The sequence below is a fragment of the Podarcis tiliguerta genome (assembly GCF_965153285.1).
Source record: "Podarcis tiliguerta genome assembly, chromosome: 12".
Lineage (NCBI taxonomy): Eukaryota > Metazoa > Chordata > Lepidosauria > Squamata > Lacertidae > Podarcis > Podarcis tiliguerta.
Window position 1 is genome coordinate 39723016 of NC_139545.1, and position 19144 is coordinate 39742159.

Consider the following 19144-nt stretch of genomic DNA (forward strand, 5'->3'; position numbering starts at 1 on the left):
GGATCAGTCTAGCTCCAGCGTCCTTCCAGCCCAAATCCAGTGTTCAGTAATATGCAACTAACTGGACTGACTTGCAGACAAATTGCATTTTCAGATTTTTCAAAAACATACAAAATTATTCAAGCAAAACAAGAGTTTTGCACAATCAGCAAATGTTTTGCATAATAGGCAAATTCAGCTGCCCAGATTTGGAATATAACAACAACACCCCCTAAACATGTACAGCCCCAGACAAGGTATTGCAGGGCATCCAGACTGTAAACTAGGTTTGTGGCAGGAATTCTCAATTTCTGGCCTTTGGGTGTCACAGGAATTTTTGTACTGACAATAATAAACAAGAAATTAAAAGCACAGGAAATGTAAAATTAAGGGTGCTTGAGGGATTTGATCTTTGTGAATTCATAGATGTGTTGCCCTGATCCACACCTCTCAAACTAATTGTGGATCTGAAGTCATTTAGAGATAATTATATTTCCCAAATGTTTGGACATACTTCTTGGCACAAAAACTGTACCAAGACGAAATTTAAAAATTCATGTTTTTGAGGAGGGGGGCATGCTTAGAAACGTGGATGATGAAAGAAAATACGTTTAAAAATATATATTTAAATGCATTTCTTGTGCAGGTTTTTAAAATGTTTTTGTAGGTTCATGTGGAAATAGAATGGAAACAGGGCAGCAAACACACAAGCAACATTGGCTTAGATAGAAATAGACAGAGTAAAATATTCCTTCAGCATTTTATCAGACCTAATACGCAATCTAGCCCAAAACGCCATTCGCTTTTGGAAGTACCGGTAATTAGTAAAAAAATTCTTTTGCACACTTGATACTTAAATTTCAAAAATAAAATAAAATAATACCATGAAGAAGAAGCCAGACTTTGACCATAAACACTCAGACTTCCACTTTTCTTTATATAAAATCTAAGATGACAACTGAGCTGGGGAATTCTTTTTACAACAAGGATGAAATCTCCACTAAAATATTTAGAACAGAAAAAATTATCTGCTTAACCTTAGAGAGGCCACTGTGGTTCAGAGATAAAGTGAGGGAGGATAAACTCCACACACTGAACAAATGCAACACTGGAAACTGAATAGGGCAAACATTTAAGAATTACTACCACATATTTCACTCCCTCTCAGTTTAAATCAAGATTGCTTAAGCAAGTGAAATCTGTCCAGGGTCTACTGAGAATTGTCTATCTCTTTCCTCTATTTTCTTCCTCTTGCTTTTTATTTAAACTCCATTTTGCTTCTGCATTTTGCATATCGATTGCTATTCAGTACCTCAGACAAGGAAACATGAAAGGAACACAGAGGAGAGAATATCTACATAATTATCTTATGGAGGTGACAACACTTTGTTATATACAGGGTTTAAGTCATTCAAGAACAGGATCCAAGGGGAGGAACAACTCTAGAAAAACAAGCGTTCTTGTCTGGTTGACTGGCATTCAGAAAGTCAGTCCCTATTGCCCACAGTAACAATTTGTAGTCTGTTTGGCAGAGCGAGGAATCTCACTGCAGTCTCCGTGGTTTAAAGAAAATGTATCTACAGCAGCTTGGATCCGAGTTTAAAAAATGTTCCATGTTATTTTAGTCCAAGGCAAGCCTTTTAAAATTAAAAGAAAATGTTGCCTTTAATTAAAGATTAAGCAGTGAAAGTTCTTTTTAAAGGAACGCGCTTTTCTCACAAAGTAGAAGAGTGAAAAGAAAGTAGCTGGATTTTAAAATCTGCTGCTCTCTCCACAGAAAGGCTACCCTCTCTCTCTCTCCGGCCCTCCCTCTCTCTGAATGCTTTAAAGCAAAAATATGTGAAAATCATTCATTTGTGGAACAATATTTCGGATGCTTTTGCCATTGCCGTTGTGGATATTTGGCACAACCAGACTTTTTCCAGAATTTTAGCAGCGAGGCTGGAATGAGAAGGTGGGGCAGAGATACACATTACGCTCCGCTAAACGCAAGCCCCTCGCCGGAAAATTTACTCCGTTTTGCTGGAATCAAATGATTCTCCGTCAGGTATGTGCAACGTAGCACATTTCACCACCGAGCAAAACGAAAATATGGGGCTTTCTCCAGAGCCCCACTTTGGCAAGGTGGTGAGGTGCTACAGTAGGAGAAGCGGCTGCTCTCGAGAAGATTTTCAGCAACAATGGGGCCATCTGAAAATCATTACTGCACAGCAGTGGATTTTTCCACATGTTCATATGCTGGACAAGCAGGTTGCCCTTGAAGTATTGTTCCCTGGGGGGAGAAGGAAAACCCAGAGAAAAGTACTCTAATGTCAGATCACTGTTTAGCTAGAGCCAGACAAAAATATGGGCCAAACGATCTTTGGGCCACGCTGCTGGCAAAACTATAGGGTGAAGGGAACAGTGAGAGCTAATGGAGAAGAGAAAGGAATGAGGTCTGTGATGAAGGCAGGGATGGCAAATCGGAGGGGTTTTTTCTAATGCCGAAGAGAGAAGTAAATATAGAACTCTCTTGTCTTTCATTACTTCTCACAGTAAAGACATCTATTTTCATAATGCCAAAGGACTTAGAAAAAAATTACTCTTTCTCCCTGCGTATAATCTCTTGCCTCTGTTTTTGATACAGCTGTTTAAAAAAAGAAACTGTTGGAGTGACAGAAAATTAGGTTCAAAAGGGAGAAAGATAACACATGTATGGAATTTGCTGTGCAAGTTTGCATTACTTGGGCTCAAAGAAGGTAAATAAATTGTCAGAAATGTGTAGGGTTATTTGTATTTATTCAAGGGAAAATATTTTTTAAATGAGTTAAACTAAAAACATTTTGTTTCTGTTGGAAAGGCAAAACAGAAAATGTGTATCTACCATTCTGAAACAAAACATAAAAGCAGTATGCATTTACACTCCAGACATATTTCAGAAGCATGGGATTAATGTCAGTGATGCCAATCATACTGTTATTATCATTACTGATGTTGTTATAAGTAACAAATACATATTTTCACAAATTGAATTCTTGTGCTTCTGTCTATAACTGCATGGCATAGGATCATGCTATATGATCCTTGGGTTCCCTTCCAACTCTACAATTCTAAGATTTATGACATTTTGTGTATCGGAGGACTCTGCTATGGTGTTTTCTTTTTTCTTGATTTCCGTAAAAACCTGCAGTTCATATTTTTACACTGAAGTGATGTCACTGAAAGAAAAATGGAACTATTCCTAAAAGGTTTGACATGTGCATATTGTAGCACAACAAGATCACAGAACAGATTGTGCTCTTTTGAATTTGTAGAAGCAAGACAGATTAAAAACCCTCCCGTTATGTCTAAGCAAGCAAGGATGTTCACCCCAAGACTTGGATAAAGCTCACATTTTTATAGAATGTCTAATTTTGCACATAATTTACACAAATGAATTTTCCACACTACAAACTCCAAGCCTTCCAGTTGTATAAATGTGAGTTACAGCACATAACATCTAGTTATGTGATATGAAGTTATCATACCTTTCTAGTTAATACTGAAGCACAGCCCTTTATACTATAGAGACCATCACATTTTCTATATTGCCTGGCACCTTCTGATATCATCCCAAAATATTACTGCAATCTGCTATAACAGAACCTAGATCACTGGACAATCGGAAAGAGAACAGTGGTGTTAAAATGCACACAGAGAACATCTGAACCACCAAATTATTATCAGTTCCCCTTAACCACATACACAGAGTCCTCTAAACATAGCAGCATCTGAGCACAGTTTTTAATGTGGGGCCACAGGAGCATAGGGAATGTACAGAATATAGAATACTAGTGCAATATAAGTCACTTCCACACCATAAATTTAAAGCACACTGCTTTCCCCAAAGAATCTTGGGAACTGTAGTTTTCTTCCTCATAGAGCTACAATTCCCAGGACCTTAGCAAACTAAAGCTCCCAAGATTCCTTGGGAGAAGCCATGTGCTTTAAATGTGTGGTGCGGATGTGACCTATGGTCACCACAAACAAGACAATTTGCTTCTCCAGAGACAAATGATGAAGTACCAGTCTCACTCTTCTTATAACCTACCAGTGTCTTACAGTGAGTGAAATAATGTAATCCACCAAAACAGCAACATCTAAACTGTATTCCTTCCTGGAAACCTTCGGCTGTCAGGTAATTCTCCGTCAGAAGATCAATAATGGAGAATTGCTATTTAAATTAGAATTGGTTAGTGAATGTCTTCATCCATATCTAAACAATGAGGACTACTGTACTAAGGATCGAAAGTCCCGCTCCTAAAAATATTACCATTACAATGAAAGATTTGAAAGAAAGAATTCTTTTACACTTTGCTGGGAAATTTGAGAGCCTCGTCAATTAAGGACTAGAAAAAGAAAATCATTGTATTGAATTTAGAGGGAAAGCATTAAAAAAAATTTATTGCAGGCATTTGGCACTTCCCCCTAGAAAGTTGAATATATAATGTGGATATCCAAAATGGTTACCAGTCAGCTAACTTCCTTGTTATATGGAGGGTTTGTCCTGTTTCTTGATTATTTGGAGAATAAATGTAAAAGCTGAGTAACTATTCATAAAACCTGTGCTACCTTTTAAGAACAGATTAATTGACTGCTGCAAAAATTATCATCACAAATAACTGACATCAAATGGTTCTTTTTACCACCTATTTTTTTGGGGAAAGCTTTTGGGTGAGGTTGTTAGATTTCTTTTGGCTGCTCTGACTCAGGCCAAGTCCGTTTTCAAAATGCTGCAATTCATTTTATCACTGCTGGAAATTAGGTTCTCTGTTGCGGATTGATGTCAGTTGTCATTGTGTTCTGTTTATTGTGTTTCATTATTATAATCTGCATCTTCTTGTTTTCACTGTCAACAGCTTTATGCATTTATAAAGAAAAGTGGGATATAAGTTTATATGAAAACCCCCCCAAAAAAGTACATCTAAGCAAGGAGTTTATATATTTATTTAAAAGCATTTCCAAAATGCTTAATATTTAAAATCTCTTAGCATTTACAAAATGAAAACAATCCAACCCCCCCCCCCCACACAAAATCCTTGAAGCAAAATAGCTTCATGGATGCCTTTGGAAGGAAGGGTGAGATATGCATTTAATTAATTAAGTAAGTAAGTAAATAAGTAAGTAAATACAGAGACAATAAAGAGAGAAGAAGCAACAACGGTGTCCAATCTTACAGGTTAGGAAAAACCTGAACAAAAAGACATAAGATGTCTGAAGCAATTGATGGATGATGCTTCATATGGTGTTCCATAGTGAGGGCAATATCAGAAAATACCATGAGGGGATCACAAGGCTGTGACATTCTGTAGTGTCAGGTGCCACAACTAATTTTCTCCCCTGGTGATCTAAGTGATCTTACAGGGTTAGCTAATCTGGTTCCAAGTTGTTCAGGGCATTAAATGCTAGTCACAAAACTTGAACATGGCCCAGTGGCAGCTGCTGCACTTCCGCTCCACAACCTAGAAGTAGCATTCTGTACCACCAGCAGCTTCCACACAACTCTCAAGGGTAGCCCCACACAGAGGACATTACAGTAGTCTAATCATGAGTTTACCAATGGGTGAATCATGGTGGCCAAGTTATCCCTGTTCAGGAAAGAGTCTACTTGGCATGTTAACCTAAGTCAAGGAGGTTACCTGGCCTGCCAGTGACACAGATGCATCTAGGAGCAGCCCCCCACCCAAACTATGTAACTGTGTGACACCAATCCAAATTGACCAGAGCTGGGAGCTGCTCAGCCACAGAGTCTTTGTCTCACCAGGATTCTGTCTTTGTCTGTTGGCCCTCCTGCAGCCCAACAATGCACCCAGGTGCTGATTAAGTACAATCACAGATCTCCAGATTCAGATGTAAGAAATACCGTTCAGTGTCATCAGGATACTGATGATAACATGCCCCAAATCTCCTAGTGACATTGAAGAGCACTGGAGACAAAATAGCACTTGTGGCACCCAACTGCCTGAGGGCAGATGCATAACCCCCCAGTGCTATCCTCTGAACCCAACTTTGTAAGCAGGTGCCACCATAGCCCAACTCACAGAGCTGGTCCGAGATGGTAGTGTGTGGTCAACAGTAAAATGACTGGGAGATCAAGTGAGGCCAATAGGATCAAACTCCTCCTTTCTCCCGAAAAAGGTAATCCACCTGGGCAACCAAGACAGATTCTGCCCCAAGCCCAGGCCTACACCGAGATCAGTATCATCAAATTCCTCCAACTGTTTGCAGATGTACCACGGATACCCTTTTAAACACTTTATCAAAAAATGGGTATTTGTGACCAGGGACATTACCGCCTGCTATAAACCATCAGGCACCAACACCTCATGCAGATACATGTCAACCACTCCCTGAACCATCTGGCTACACCAGGCTAGCTACACCACCCATGGTGGTGAAGATGCAACAGAACATACAGTGGTACCTCAGGTTAAGTACTTAATTCGTTCCGGAGGTCGGTACTTAACCTCAAACTGTTCTTAACCTGAAGCACCACTTTAGCTAATGGGGCCTCCTGCTGCTGCCGCGCCGCTGGAGCATGATTTCTGTTCTCATCCTGAAGCAAAGTTCTTAACCTGAAGTACTATTTCTGGGTTAGTGGAGTCTGTAACCTGAAGCATATGTAACCTGAAGCGTATGTAACCACTGTATTGTGCTGAAACCACTACAAGCATCTTATCCACATTCTCACACCTCACTGGAACCCAGCTGGTGTGCTTGCACTTATGGAAGGGCTGTTGATCCCAGTGGAGGTGTCCATTAACAGATGAAGAGGGAAAGTGATTTTTGCTATTTCTGCCATCCCAAAAACAAGTCCTATGGAGCTTGGGGACGCTCCGAAACAAAGTGGAAGGTAGAATTGGGGGGGGGGGATTGTAGAGGGAATGAAACAGCTTCCCGCTTTCGTTAGCTGACACCTACACTGGATCAATAATTCTTCCATGAGTGCAAGAATACCTGTTCGACTCCTTCCACCAAAAGCCTGCAATATTATGCACACTTGTTTGGGAGTCTGAACATACCCTTTTGGAGCACAAGGGGTTGGTGGTGGTAATTCTGTTTTACTCATCTCCTCTCAAGACAAATCTGTTGAAAGGTTTCACAGAACTGGTGAAGTATTGCCAATTAGAACATAAAACTGAAGGTGACTGGGATAAAAAGACCCGCAGCTTTATGGTGTGTTAAAATCAGTGGGATTTTCTTTTCTTTTTGCTTCACTGGAATGCAGATCCTACCCTAAGTGCTCCTCAGAAGATCCACTGATACATACTAAAAAAATTCTGGTTTCGCTCAGCCAAGCGCTTCCATCATGGAGTCTCTCTGCTGTTGCAATTATGACCATACGTAAATCAGTTCTTAATATCATGGTTAGGTAAAACACAAAACCACAGATCTATAAAGAGGCACAGGATTTGCTCAAACATAAGGATATACTGGTTCATCAACTTTGGCATTGCATGAAACAGTCCATGAAGTCACAAAGAACCTAACTCAGACAGGTAAGTTAGGAAACTGCCATTAGGAGTGAAGAGTATTAGCTTGTAAGAACATTTTTGACCCTTTTCAAAATCCACTTGGAAAAGGTACTCTTAGGGGAAAGCCCTCTTGTAATTCACTTTAACCATCAGTCACAATCATTTAAAATGGAATGAGACACAATGGCTGTTAGAAAGAAACTACAGAAGTCCAGAGATACCAAAACGTTTGCAAAACAAAGTGCTGTTTATTTCCAAATGCACCCGATTCAATTTATTTTAACAAATGATACCACCAATAGCCTGGAAGCCCAAACAGCTTCTCTGCGTGTGAAGGGACAAAGCCAACAGTCATGTAGTCTCACTTCCAGCAGCTGATCAGTACTGGCCCTTGTTGCCACTGGGGAAGAGGTGGGGTATCTGGACTCAATCCCAATGCCCTCTTACCCTTCCCAGGAGAGACCGGGTGCTCCTGTTCCGGGAGTACAAACCCTGCATCAATGTGTGACCATTGTTTGGTTGAACAGCGGGAAGAGCCATAGTGCATCTATTTGCACAAAGAAAGTCTTATGTCCAATCCCTGGCGTCATATCCAGGTAGGGCACTGGAACACAGGTGAGAGCTTTATTAGAAGGAAGGGGACACACAGGCACTGTCTAGTATTTTTAAAGAGCAAATCTGGTAAGTCTGATAATTTGGTAGCAGAAATAACAACTAAAGGTGAGGGGCTGCGATGAAATGGGAAATGGCCCACGTAGACAACAGCTACAAACCGACTAAAACCAGAATAAGGGGAAATGTAACTGGCTGAAAAACACTGCACTTTTAGAAAGTAAAAAGCTTTTAAAACCCCCCATTTTATACCAGGTCTGCCGGGGAAGCTATTATTTCTTTTTCAGGTACGTCTACTCTCTGCAAATTGCCTCCAGTTTTATTTCCCCCTTCAAAGAGCAAGAGATTTGCAAGTGCATTAATACACAGACAGATATCATTGAGAGGTACCTGCTTAAATCCATTCAGCACAGATGGGAGAATAAGCCCGGTGCTTTGCCAAGTTTCAACCCAGACTGAATTTCTACAGCTGGATTATAAAAGCTTGGCTATGTATATTTCAAAAAAGGATTTTGTGGAAATACTGATACAACCTTTAAACGCAGTGGTACGAACAGCACCGTGATAGCCTAATTTTACACAAGGGGCATGGGCCGATCAGACAGAGGCACAGGCAGAATTTAACAAATTGTTAGTCGCCATTGTCTTATTTACATCAAGCAGTGGCAATAGACTGGAGCCTACAAAAATACCTCCCAGGTATAAGGTTTCAAGTCAGACATTTTTCCAGAAAGAAATGAAGTCTTTATGGGCTCTCCTTTCCCTTCATATTACTGCCAAGAACTACAGTCTCCCCAAATCTAACTCCCCCTCCACGCTACTGTTGAATTAACATTTTGGGCTTTCCGTTAATCATACTCTTGCTTCCTCATGAGTATGTATGTGTGTCACTTCCATTCAACTGAGCACTAAAGCTTTACTTCAAACATGTGCTCACACAGGGTGGGTGGCGAATGGTCGGGTGACAACATTCTCCTAAAAATCCTGTTAAAGGAGAGAGCTCTACTCCTGAAAATTGTATTTTATCCATATGCACAGGCTTTAGTGTACTAAAATGTACACACACACACACACCTGTCCGGAGGTCACAAGGAGGAACTGGAACACTCAAACCAAGCACAGCAGAAGGTAGATGATCAACACAAAGCACTAATTGAAAAATAGCTTAATCGTTTTCAACATTTAAGCTTTGGGCATGCAATATTAGAAACCAAACAGTCTTTCAGAAAGGATTTAATGTGTGCAATTTCAAGGGCAGTTCTTCAAAGTGAAGACATGACCCCTTCCTGCATATACTTAGGGTCAAACTGCGCATGACCCTGAACATGTCAACTACATCAGTATATTTAAAAACTTTCACTGCAGGTGTAGGGGCCTCCATTTTGGGAACTTCAGCAGACAGGGAGAGGACCACATGCTGCAGTCAGTTCCAATGAAAATCTGGGAGGCGCACAAGCTGTTAAACATTTCTCAAAACCGATGTGGTTTCTAGTGGTGCACTTAGCATCGCATGTTGTTTGCCCATCATGCTGCTGCTAGACACTTTACACAGAAGCCAAAACAAAACAGTATTCACCACAGTAAATACAGTGCAAAATGAAGCAGATTCCCCATGCACTCAATAGCCATATACTTGGGAGGCCCAGCCAATGGCGGCTTGCACATCTCCCCTTCACACCTCACGTGCAAAGATTCCACAGAATGTGGCTTTCTCCATCTTCTGTATTTTCACTTCAATTAGAATCATGGCGCTTTCTCTGCGCACATACGTTTTCCTACACATCCATGCACAGCCAGGGTGAATGATGCTGTACATAATTACTCCAGTGCTCATAAGCAGGCATTGGCTGCCCATACATTACCAGGCCAAGTTCAAGCCTCCCCCCCCCCCATTTACAAAGCCTTTAACAACTTGGGTCCAGGACACCTTGAGGACTGCCCAATCCCTTATATTCCTGCTCTATCACTACCGTCTTCAGGGGAGTGCTGCCCCATGACTTAGATGCAGAGTATCTACCACGAGCCATTCGTTCGGTACTGTGGGCTCCATTTTATGGCGCTCCCTTCCAGTTGAGGTCAAACTGGGCCCCTCACAACGGAACTTACTATTTTATTCCAGCAGGTGTTTTGATTGAACTCTGATTTTACAGTTTAAACTCATTTTTAGCCTTATTGGGTCACCGCTTAATGACAACTGTGATTAAGTGGTATGCAAATTGTTGGAATAAATTGCAGCTTCAACTCACAGCAAGGTCAGAAAGCCTCTTTGCTGAGTATCTTCAAGAGGCAGCCGCTTCCACTGAGCAAGCAGGTTGCATATACTGCCCCTTGAGTCACTCAGTTCCAATTTACTTTCATAAGGAGGTAGCCAAGTAGTTGCTCACCAGGCTTTTAAATTGTCCTCCCCATGGGACTATGAAATTAGTGGCATCTGCTTGTAACAAAACCGAACTGGATTGCACCAAAGCCCCCTCCCCCCCACTAAGCTAAGAGGAAACTTTTCAAAATTTTGCAAGCTAGGTGAGTGTGAGTGTAATGTCAGTAAGAAATACGATATGTGACCCGTATATATCCAGTGGGACATGAATTAACTATTCTAACCCACCTGGCCTTAAAGAAGATTTAAAATTAAATCAGCAATTTATTGTTTCTTCGGAGTCTCGTTTTCTTTTCCAGGTTTCACACTCTTTAAATATGCTATCTTTAAAATGGTGGCTTTCTTACAAAATTTGGTTGGCCACAATCCTAAATGGGGACCAGGTGCTGGAAGAGTTTCACGGAGGCCAGAATAGGACTACAGGAGTCTTCTTTTTTTAATATTGCCCAGATCCTTACACACCTTAACTGGATGGAGATTAGAAAGCTTCTTGGCCCCAGTACAGGAAGAGTGAAGTCATGACTAAGCCCCATTGGAGCAAGTGTGTTGGGCCAACTAGAAGGAGACGGAGACAGATTTGTGGACTCACCCCAGTCACACAGCAAGGAATGTCGAACCCTTCCCCATCCCGTAGCTTCACTTCTCCGTTATAGTCATCTAGGCTATTTATCCTTAGCCAAATGTTGATGCCAGAAGTGTGCTCAACTAAAAGGAAGGCACTTCTGCAGACAGGTGAACCTGGATTTTTAACAAGGTGCTGCCATCAGGGGGAGGAAAAATGGCTTTGGGGTCCCTCCTTTTGCTTGCCACTTCTTTGCTGCATCATCATCCTGTACAAAACCTCCCACAGTGCGACAACTGAAGCAAGAATACTATTAGCCCAACGATGGAAGCAAGAGGAACTACCAACAAAAGAAGACTGGCAGGTGAAACTGATGGACTATGCCGAGTTGGCAAAATTAACTGGGAAAATTCGGAACCAGCAAGACCCGACTTTCCTGAAAGATTGTAAGAAATTTATGATATATTTGAAAGACAATTGTAATCAACTGACGTCGCTTGTAGGGTTGCAAGAAGTTTTGTAAGGGGGACTATATGAATTATTGCAAAAAAGGACTAAGAAGGAGTTTATTTAGTGTTTGGATTTTATAGCAATAACTATTAAAATAAAATGCAAAATCAGAAAGAAAGTTAGAAAACCATTAGTCGAGGTTGACGGAAGTCCTAGGCTGTGATAGCCAAAGGTCTGTTATATTGTATAAGATGGGATGTTATGTTTGGAATACGTGTGCAAAAACAAATAAAAATTATATATACACCGTATTTTTTCCTCTATAAGATGCACTTTCCCCCTCCTAAAAAGTAAGGGGAAATGTGTGTGCGTCTTAAGGAGCGAATGCAGGCTGTGCAGCTATCCCAGAAGCCAGAATAGAAAGAGGGATTGCTGCGCAGCGATCCCTCTTGCTGTTCCAGCTTCTGGGATTCAGAATATTTTTTTTTCTTGTTTTCCTCCTCCAAAAACTAGGTGCGTCTTATGGTCTGGTGCGTCTTATAGAGCGAAAAATACAGTATATATAACCTCCCACAGTGCTGCTTTGCTGCAGAGGGTCCCCTCAAAGTCATGGATCTCCGCTGTGCCTCACCTGTTCTGTTTCGCCAAAGCACAACCAACAGCAGCGCCATAGCTAAGTTGGGAGATGAGATCCTCTGATATTTTCTGTCCCTAGGGGTGAGTAAGGAAGACAGTGGTGTGTGTGTTCAGTGATAGGCTGCAAAAGTTTAACGTCACAGGATTATAAAAGTTGAGGGGGCTTTTCTGAAAAAATACTTACCATTGCCAAGTCTGAGCATGTATGTGGGGTTGTGAGAAGCAATTCAGCAGCTAAAAACTAGCAAAATTATCTTCCAGTGGGTCTTACGTTAAGCAGGAAGAAATAATGCATCACTAGACCAAGGAGCAGGCAGGATGGGGTAAAATTGTACAACCTGTTCTAGCTTAACTCCAGGTGACAATGCTGACTTGCTCTTAAAGGTACCCTGGCAATTATTTTAAGTGCTGCCTTTTTGGTCCAAAAGATTTGGAGAAGAAACAGAAAAGGGAGTGAATAATAAGAAAACAATATAATGTGGTAGCTGCTCACCTTGAGACTTAATCCCAGTTCTGGGGTAACAGGAAACCATGGTTTCCTGCTAAAACAGGGAGGGGGGTAATCTAGCCTTCCAGATGTTGCAGAATACAATTCTTTGCTGGCTGAGGCTGTAGTTGTTGAAGTTTAACAACACTTGGGAGTGGGGAGCACAAGTTTCCCACTCCTGTGCAAAAATGTAGGCTTTAAAAAAAATTGTAGTGTTCGTTATCATGTTAATGTAGATATATACACTATATTATGAAGTATTGCAGCATAGATATATCATTGTGTCCATTGAACCTATATGTTTATTATTGTGAACTCTTCAGGGCATAATTTAGGGTGGATCTGAAAATGATCCTAGAGTGTTATCTGAAGGCAGAAGAGGCCCCCATTGGGTCCAGTGCCTGAGTGGCAGGCTGCCTAAGAGCCACATGTACATCTCCTTGGATTGCATGGATTATAAGTGCAGGATAAAAATGAAATAAATAAGATGACTAATAAGCAGCTGCAAGCCTCTGGCTGCTGCTTTCCCCCATCCACACACCAGGAGGAAGAGATTAAAAGCATCTGCTTCTTGTTTCAAACCAACCACACTTCCCTGGGATGTTGAAACCCTTTACTTTAAATGATAACTTTCACCCCCCCCCCCAAAAAGAGACACCTCAGTTTGATTCTGTAATAATTGTTTAAACAATCCACAATTCCAAGCTCCAGCATCACAGGGAACTGTGGTTAGTTTAAAACCAGAAGCAGATGCTTCTCATCCCACCCCCCCAGGCAAGGAAGGAAAACGAGAGAGGAACATGTATTCACGTAGCACAAAACCAATGTTATCTGTTACGTCCGAACCCAGGCATCAGCAACAGAGCAAGAGAGAAATGCAAATAAGACAAGGATGTTTCAGCACTACCTAGGATGCATGGTCAGAATACTTTTTTATAAAGGGAGGAGTCACACATGCAGGTATCATCTTTTATATTGCCAAGGAGCAGGTTATATTACCAAGGATAGTAGATTCCTATCCATTCCAAAATGGATAAATCTGGTTAATGTCATAAATGGTTTAGCTGACTCTATAGATGCGTTTAAAAAAATTAAAATAAAAAATCAATAGAAACTACTTGGTTGTCACTTGCCCTAGAAGCCACCATCAGTATCATTAAGTACCGTATTTTTTGCTCTATAAGACTCACTATTTCCCTCCTAAAAAGTAAGGGGAAATGTGTGTGCGTCTTATGGAGCGAATGCAGGCTGCGCAGCTATCCCAGAAGCCAGAACAGCAAGAGGGATTGCTGCTTTCACTGCACAGCGATCCCTCTTGCTGTTCTGGCTTCTGAGATTAAGGATATTTTTTTTCTTGTTTTCCTCTTCCAAAAACTAGGTGCGTCTTGTGGTCTGGTGCATCTTATAGAGCGAAAAATACGGTAGTATCAAAATACAACCTGTTTTCAGGACCTGTGATAGTCATCTTACAGTGGCAATTAAAGCTAAGAGTTTAAAAAACAAGAATGCTTTAAAACGCCTTTTAGCCAACTTCTTTTTTTTACAAATATCCCATAAATATTACACGTCCTTTACATATCAGTAATGTGAATTCATGCTTTATTTGACATTCTCATTTTCCTGCTGCATGTCTGGTTTTGCACTTTGTAGGGGCGGGCATTTGACGACAATGCCCCTTTCCTTTAGAGAAATCTACAGCACATTTCACAAAAATGCAGTTCAGATGTTCAGGAGTGGCTTGAGGGTTTTGGGGTTGTTGTTTTTTGCAAGCCCTTGAATGGTCCTGGAAAAAAGAGCAGCACTTATTGCCCTTTTAAAAACCAAAATAAAATACATGTTATGTTTTGTAAAAGTTAACTGGAAACAACAACAAAATTTGGCAAGGCAGACAAGACAGTATACCTATGAATCTGGCCTCTTCTGAACAGCCTTTCAGTTAAGATGTAGAGCACTCTGACTTTTCAGAAGAGCCACTGGGAATTGTGGTGCTGCATCTATTGCTACAGAACATATTAAAGGTCAAGCGCCATAAATAGAGGGGCAAAAAGGGAAGTCAATAAGAAAGTGAGGAGAGATCCAAAACCCACAAATTCCCCTCAATGTAAACACCTAAAATAAGCAATAGTCTTCAAAAACAGCCTTTTCAAGATCTCCCCATCTAAATTGCTTCATTTTTAATTGCTCTGGCTTCCCGACCAACACAAATGCAAATAAAATCAACGACAGCCCCATCTTTTCAGTTCTCCTTTGTTCTGTTGTCCACTGCTCTTAATTTCTCGATACGATCTGGAGCTGCTGCTTTCAAATAAGCTCTGGACTGAAGTTCTTAAGAGTTCAATTTCTGTTAAGACGAAGCCTGTGTATACACTACATCTTTGAAGCGCATTATTTTCCTCAAAGAATTCTGGGCACTATAGTGTACACTCCTGACAGAATTAATAATTCACAGCAACCCTTAACAAACTACAGTGCCCAAAATTCTTTGAAGGAAATAATGTGCTTTAAAGAGGCAATGTCCCTAGAGCGCAATTCAGGCCCTAGAGCTCAATTCAGCTCAGACGTGCTGTGGCTACTCGGTGGCAATGCACTCTGTGCTTTCACAGAGGCATTCACAGCTATTCTTACTTGCTATGTTCCAGGAATAAGCTCTGGTATCAACACCAAGTGCTGGCCCTGAGATCCAACACCAATCAAACCCAAATACAATGCATTTTCCATAGTTACCACAATCTGGGTAACGCAACTCATACATTTCAGTGAGGCAAAAGCCACAATCTTCCCACTCAACACTACTTGAAACTTCTGCGTATAACTTTTACATGTACCAACCAGCTGTCAAGCAAACAATCCATCTTGGTTGTTATAATCACAGATCCTCCGCTAAATTGCAATCAAACACAATTTTTATCGCGTACAGGCCAGCAAAAGTCTACAGTGGTACCTCGGGTTAATAACTTAATTCGTTCTGGAGGTCCGTTCTTAACCTGAAACTGTTCTTAACCTGAGGTACCACTTTAGCTAATGGGGCCTTCCGCTGCTGCCGTGTGATTTCTGTTCTCATCTGGGGTAAAGTTGTTAACCCGAGGTACTATTTCTGGGTTAGCGGAGTCTGTAACCTGAAGCGTCTGTAACCTGAAGTATCTGTAACCCGAGGTACCACTGTATTTGGGAAAGCAGCATAGCAACGAAGCAAAACAGTGCTGGCTGCCCAGCCCCACTCCTTGCCCAATGAAGCCTTGCTCACTGGGGTTGCGTGGCTCCAGTGGCAGCTTCCAGTGAGATGTCATGTGACTGCAGTGGCAGCAGGGGCAGGTGGGATGCCCGCAGGGGCACTGCCCCATAGGATTCCACTGCCAGCGGCGGCTGGTTTGCTCTGCCTCATGGGCAGCATAGCCCTGGGGTGCCACATTACATGCTGACAACTACACTAAATTGAGATGTTGGGTGGTAGTGTGGTTGGTTCAGAAGCTTTAATCGTCTGATGCACAGAATTTTGCCACTTTGATTTGCACACAGACATTAGGATGAGTAGATAGCGTGCTGCAGCTCTATATTCACACTGTTTGGTCAGTTGTCAGTTAGAGACGGCATAACCCTCTTAAGAGAACTGAGTTCAGAAGCTGGCTGGCAGAATGTTGATTGGCTGGCCCCAGTGGCAATCACTCCGAACAGCACAGTCTCATCGCAACAATTATGTTATACTTGGGTCAAGATGAATGGTAGGAGAACAGAGGGGAGTCTCATGTAACAGCAAAGTATAACAAATAAATATATGTCTATCTATATCTATCTATCTATCTATCTATCTATCTATCTATCATCTATCTATCTATCTATCTATCTATCTATCTATACACACACACACACACACACACACACACACACACACTTGGTATGGATGCTAATAATTGTGATTTAAGATAGCTTGAACAAACCAACATTCCAAACTAACACTGCAGGATGTAATTAACGTGGCAGAAACTGACTTGGAATACCAGACAGTTTACGTTATCGCCAACACCTCTTTCTTTCTTTCTGTTTCTTTCTATGCTTTCTATTGAACCATTTTTGCACAGGCCACAGGAGAGGTTTACAATAGAAACAAACAGACAACAAAATCCAGAAAAACACACACAATCCATTTAGAGCTTACAACAAGGAGCCACAAAGTGGCAATTAGGTCTCTCCTCCTCCAAATGCCCTCTGGAAAATAGGCTTTGTTAATGGCCGCTAACTGTATTGCTTTTTACATAATTGCCACTGTCTGTTCTTTTTGCATTTCATTTCCTTCTGACCTCACTCCCCCGCCCATCCCGTTAAATGCCTGCCAGTTTAGGATTGCATTTCATACATCTGATGAAGTGGGCTTCAGGCCACTCAAGCTTATGCCATAATAAATGTGTCAGGCTTTAAAAAGGTGCCACAAGACCTTTTTTTGCTGCAACAGGCTTATATGGCTCCCCCTCTGGAAAATGTTTTTGGTTCTGTAATCCAAACTGTATGTATGGAAAGAGGTCAAAATAGCCACACGCTGTTAAGTTCCACTAGGGTTTTTATATGCAGACGTTTCGGAAGACCTCAGAAAATGATAATACATTGTTGAGGATTTAAAAAGAGAGAGAGAAAAAAGAAAGATGCAAGTTATCTTCATGGCATTTACGGAACAGACTGATCCAAGATGGCCAAGATGTTTATAAAAGATAGTAGTAAAATAAATTCTGGAATATAATATATTTTAGAAGTAGATGCAAGGGCTCAATACAACACCACGCCATGTATAAAATAAATTTTGTTCTTTCAGTTTTAGTATGCGCGGGGTGGGGGGGAACCCACTAGAATTGTTTGCAGCTATGAACATGCTATGAATCTACCTCTTTGTTGCTTTGCGCTTTGAATAAAAAAAGTGTTGCAGTGAAAGGTAAGTGTGACTGCATGCTAAATAGGAGAGGTTCTTCACACATAAAAACAGGGAGATTAGAGCGATCGTGTAACAATTTGTAGCTTGTTTTTCCAAATGCTCAGCCCGTTAATGCTGCAGCGGTTATCGTACAGCTGCCGCAGCCTATTAAAAGAGCCTTTTTTCCCCACTCAAAGCTAAAATGCTGGCAGGCAAGAGACAGAGTCCAGTAACAATTTGATTACTCAAGATTATGCCCGTTTTTAAAATTCCAGTTGTGTAAGTATAGAAAACCAGAAGTTTACTTGTCTTAAGTTACCGTGTGCTCATTTGAACAACACTCATTTTAAAACTAAAATTTGGCAGGCGATTATCACATAATGTAGACCAAATGCACTTGGAATGTTGAAAAATAGCTTTCGAAAAACCAAGAGATTTCACTTGGAAAACACTAACTATGCAACCACAGCTCCTACTCTACGCAAAATGTTTTAGAGCACTATGTTATACTGCACCCAGCCAACCCCCTCAACTCAAGGTGTGATCATTTACTCTTCAAGTGGAAGACCTGCTGAAGTTCTGGAAATCTTGAGGATTAAACCAAACAGAACGTGCATGTCTGAAATCCAGCCAAGCAATCTTCAGAATCCCTACAAAAAGCCTTGAACAGCCTTTCCCAACATGTTGCTCTCCAAATGTTGTTGGACGTTGGCTCCAACCATCATGGCCAGTGGTCAGGGATGATGACTATACAGTCGTACCTTGGTTGTCAAACACCTTGCGACTCAAACGTTTTGGCTCCCAAACGCCGCAAACCTGGCTTCCGACTGAGTGCAGGAAGCTCCTGCAGCCAATCGGAAGCCGTGCCTTGGTTTTCGAACATTTTCAGAAGTCGAACAGACTTCCGGAATGGATTCCGTTCGAGAACCACGTTATTACTTTATTAATCCAAGCATACCATATATGTGATAAGATCAAACAAAGGATGCCCTGAACTGATCCAGTTTTAGAAAGTTTCAGTTATCTGTAGTTTACCAACCCATTCCCCACAGGTCTTCAAGAATGAGGCACTTCTATCTTCCATGGCTGGAATGATTAATATCCCAGCTAAGTTCCTAACTGGTAATTGCTGCCAATCTGTATATGGACTTATCTGAAGATAGGTGTGCAGGAATATTTCAAGATGCGCGGTACCCATTTCAGTACTGGTAGTCTAAACTCAGATATTTTCCACTTTCAGTCACACAAACTCTTTTGTGCCTTTCTTGAAGGAAAAAACAGTACCGCAAGTGTATATACACATGCTTGGATACACAAATTAAGAAGACTGTATTTCATAATCTAGTACTGATCATGGCTATCCAAGACAGGTTCTGGATGAGTCTTGGTCACCCATAAAGCCACTGTATTTTAACTGAGCCGAAGTAGATCAACGAGCTGTGTCCTCATGTTGGAACTTATGACTGGTTTTCACATTCAGTTTATCATAGCAACACTTGGGAGGCTAACCAGGTCATTCACTCTCATCCGAAAACATCCATCTGCAAAAAACCCCAGGAAAAACCACAATGACCTACCTCACTAGGTTGCTGATGAGATGGCTGCATTTTCATGGTACTTGCCATAATTAAAAGTGCTATGATTTATAAAC

General features: G+C 41.2%; 1 protein-coding gene across 1 annotated transcript in view; it reads right to left on the minus strand.

The window, feature by feature from the left end:
• The window catches only part of ODAD2 (outer dynein arm docking complex subunit 2), a 161933-nt gene that overhangs the window by 18119 nt on the left and 124670 nt on the right, over positions 1-19144 (minus strand). The gene's annotated exons all lie outside the window — the stretch shown is intronic.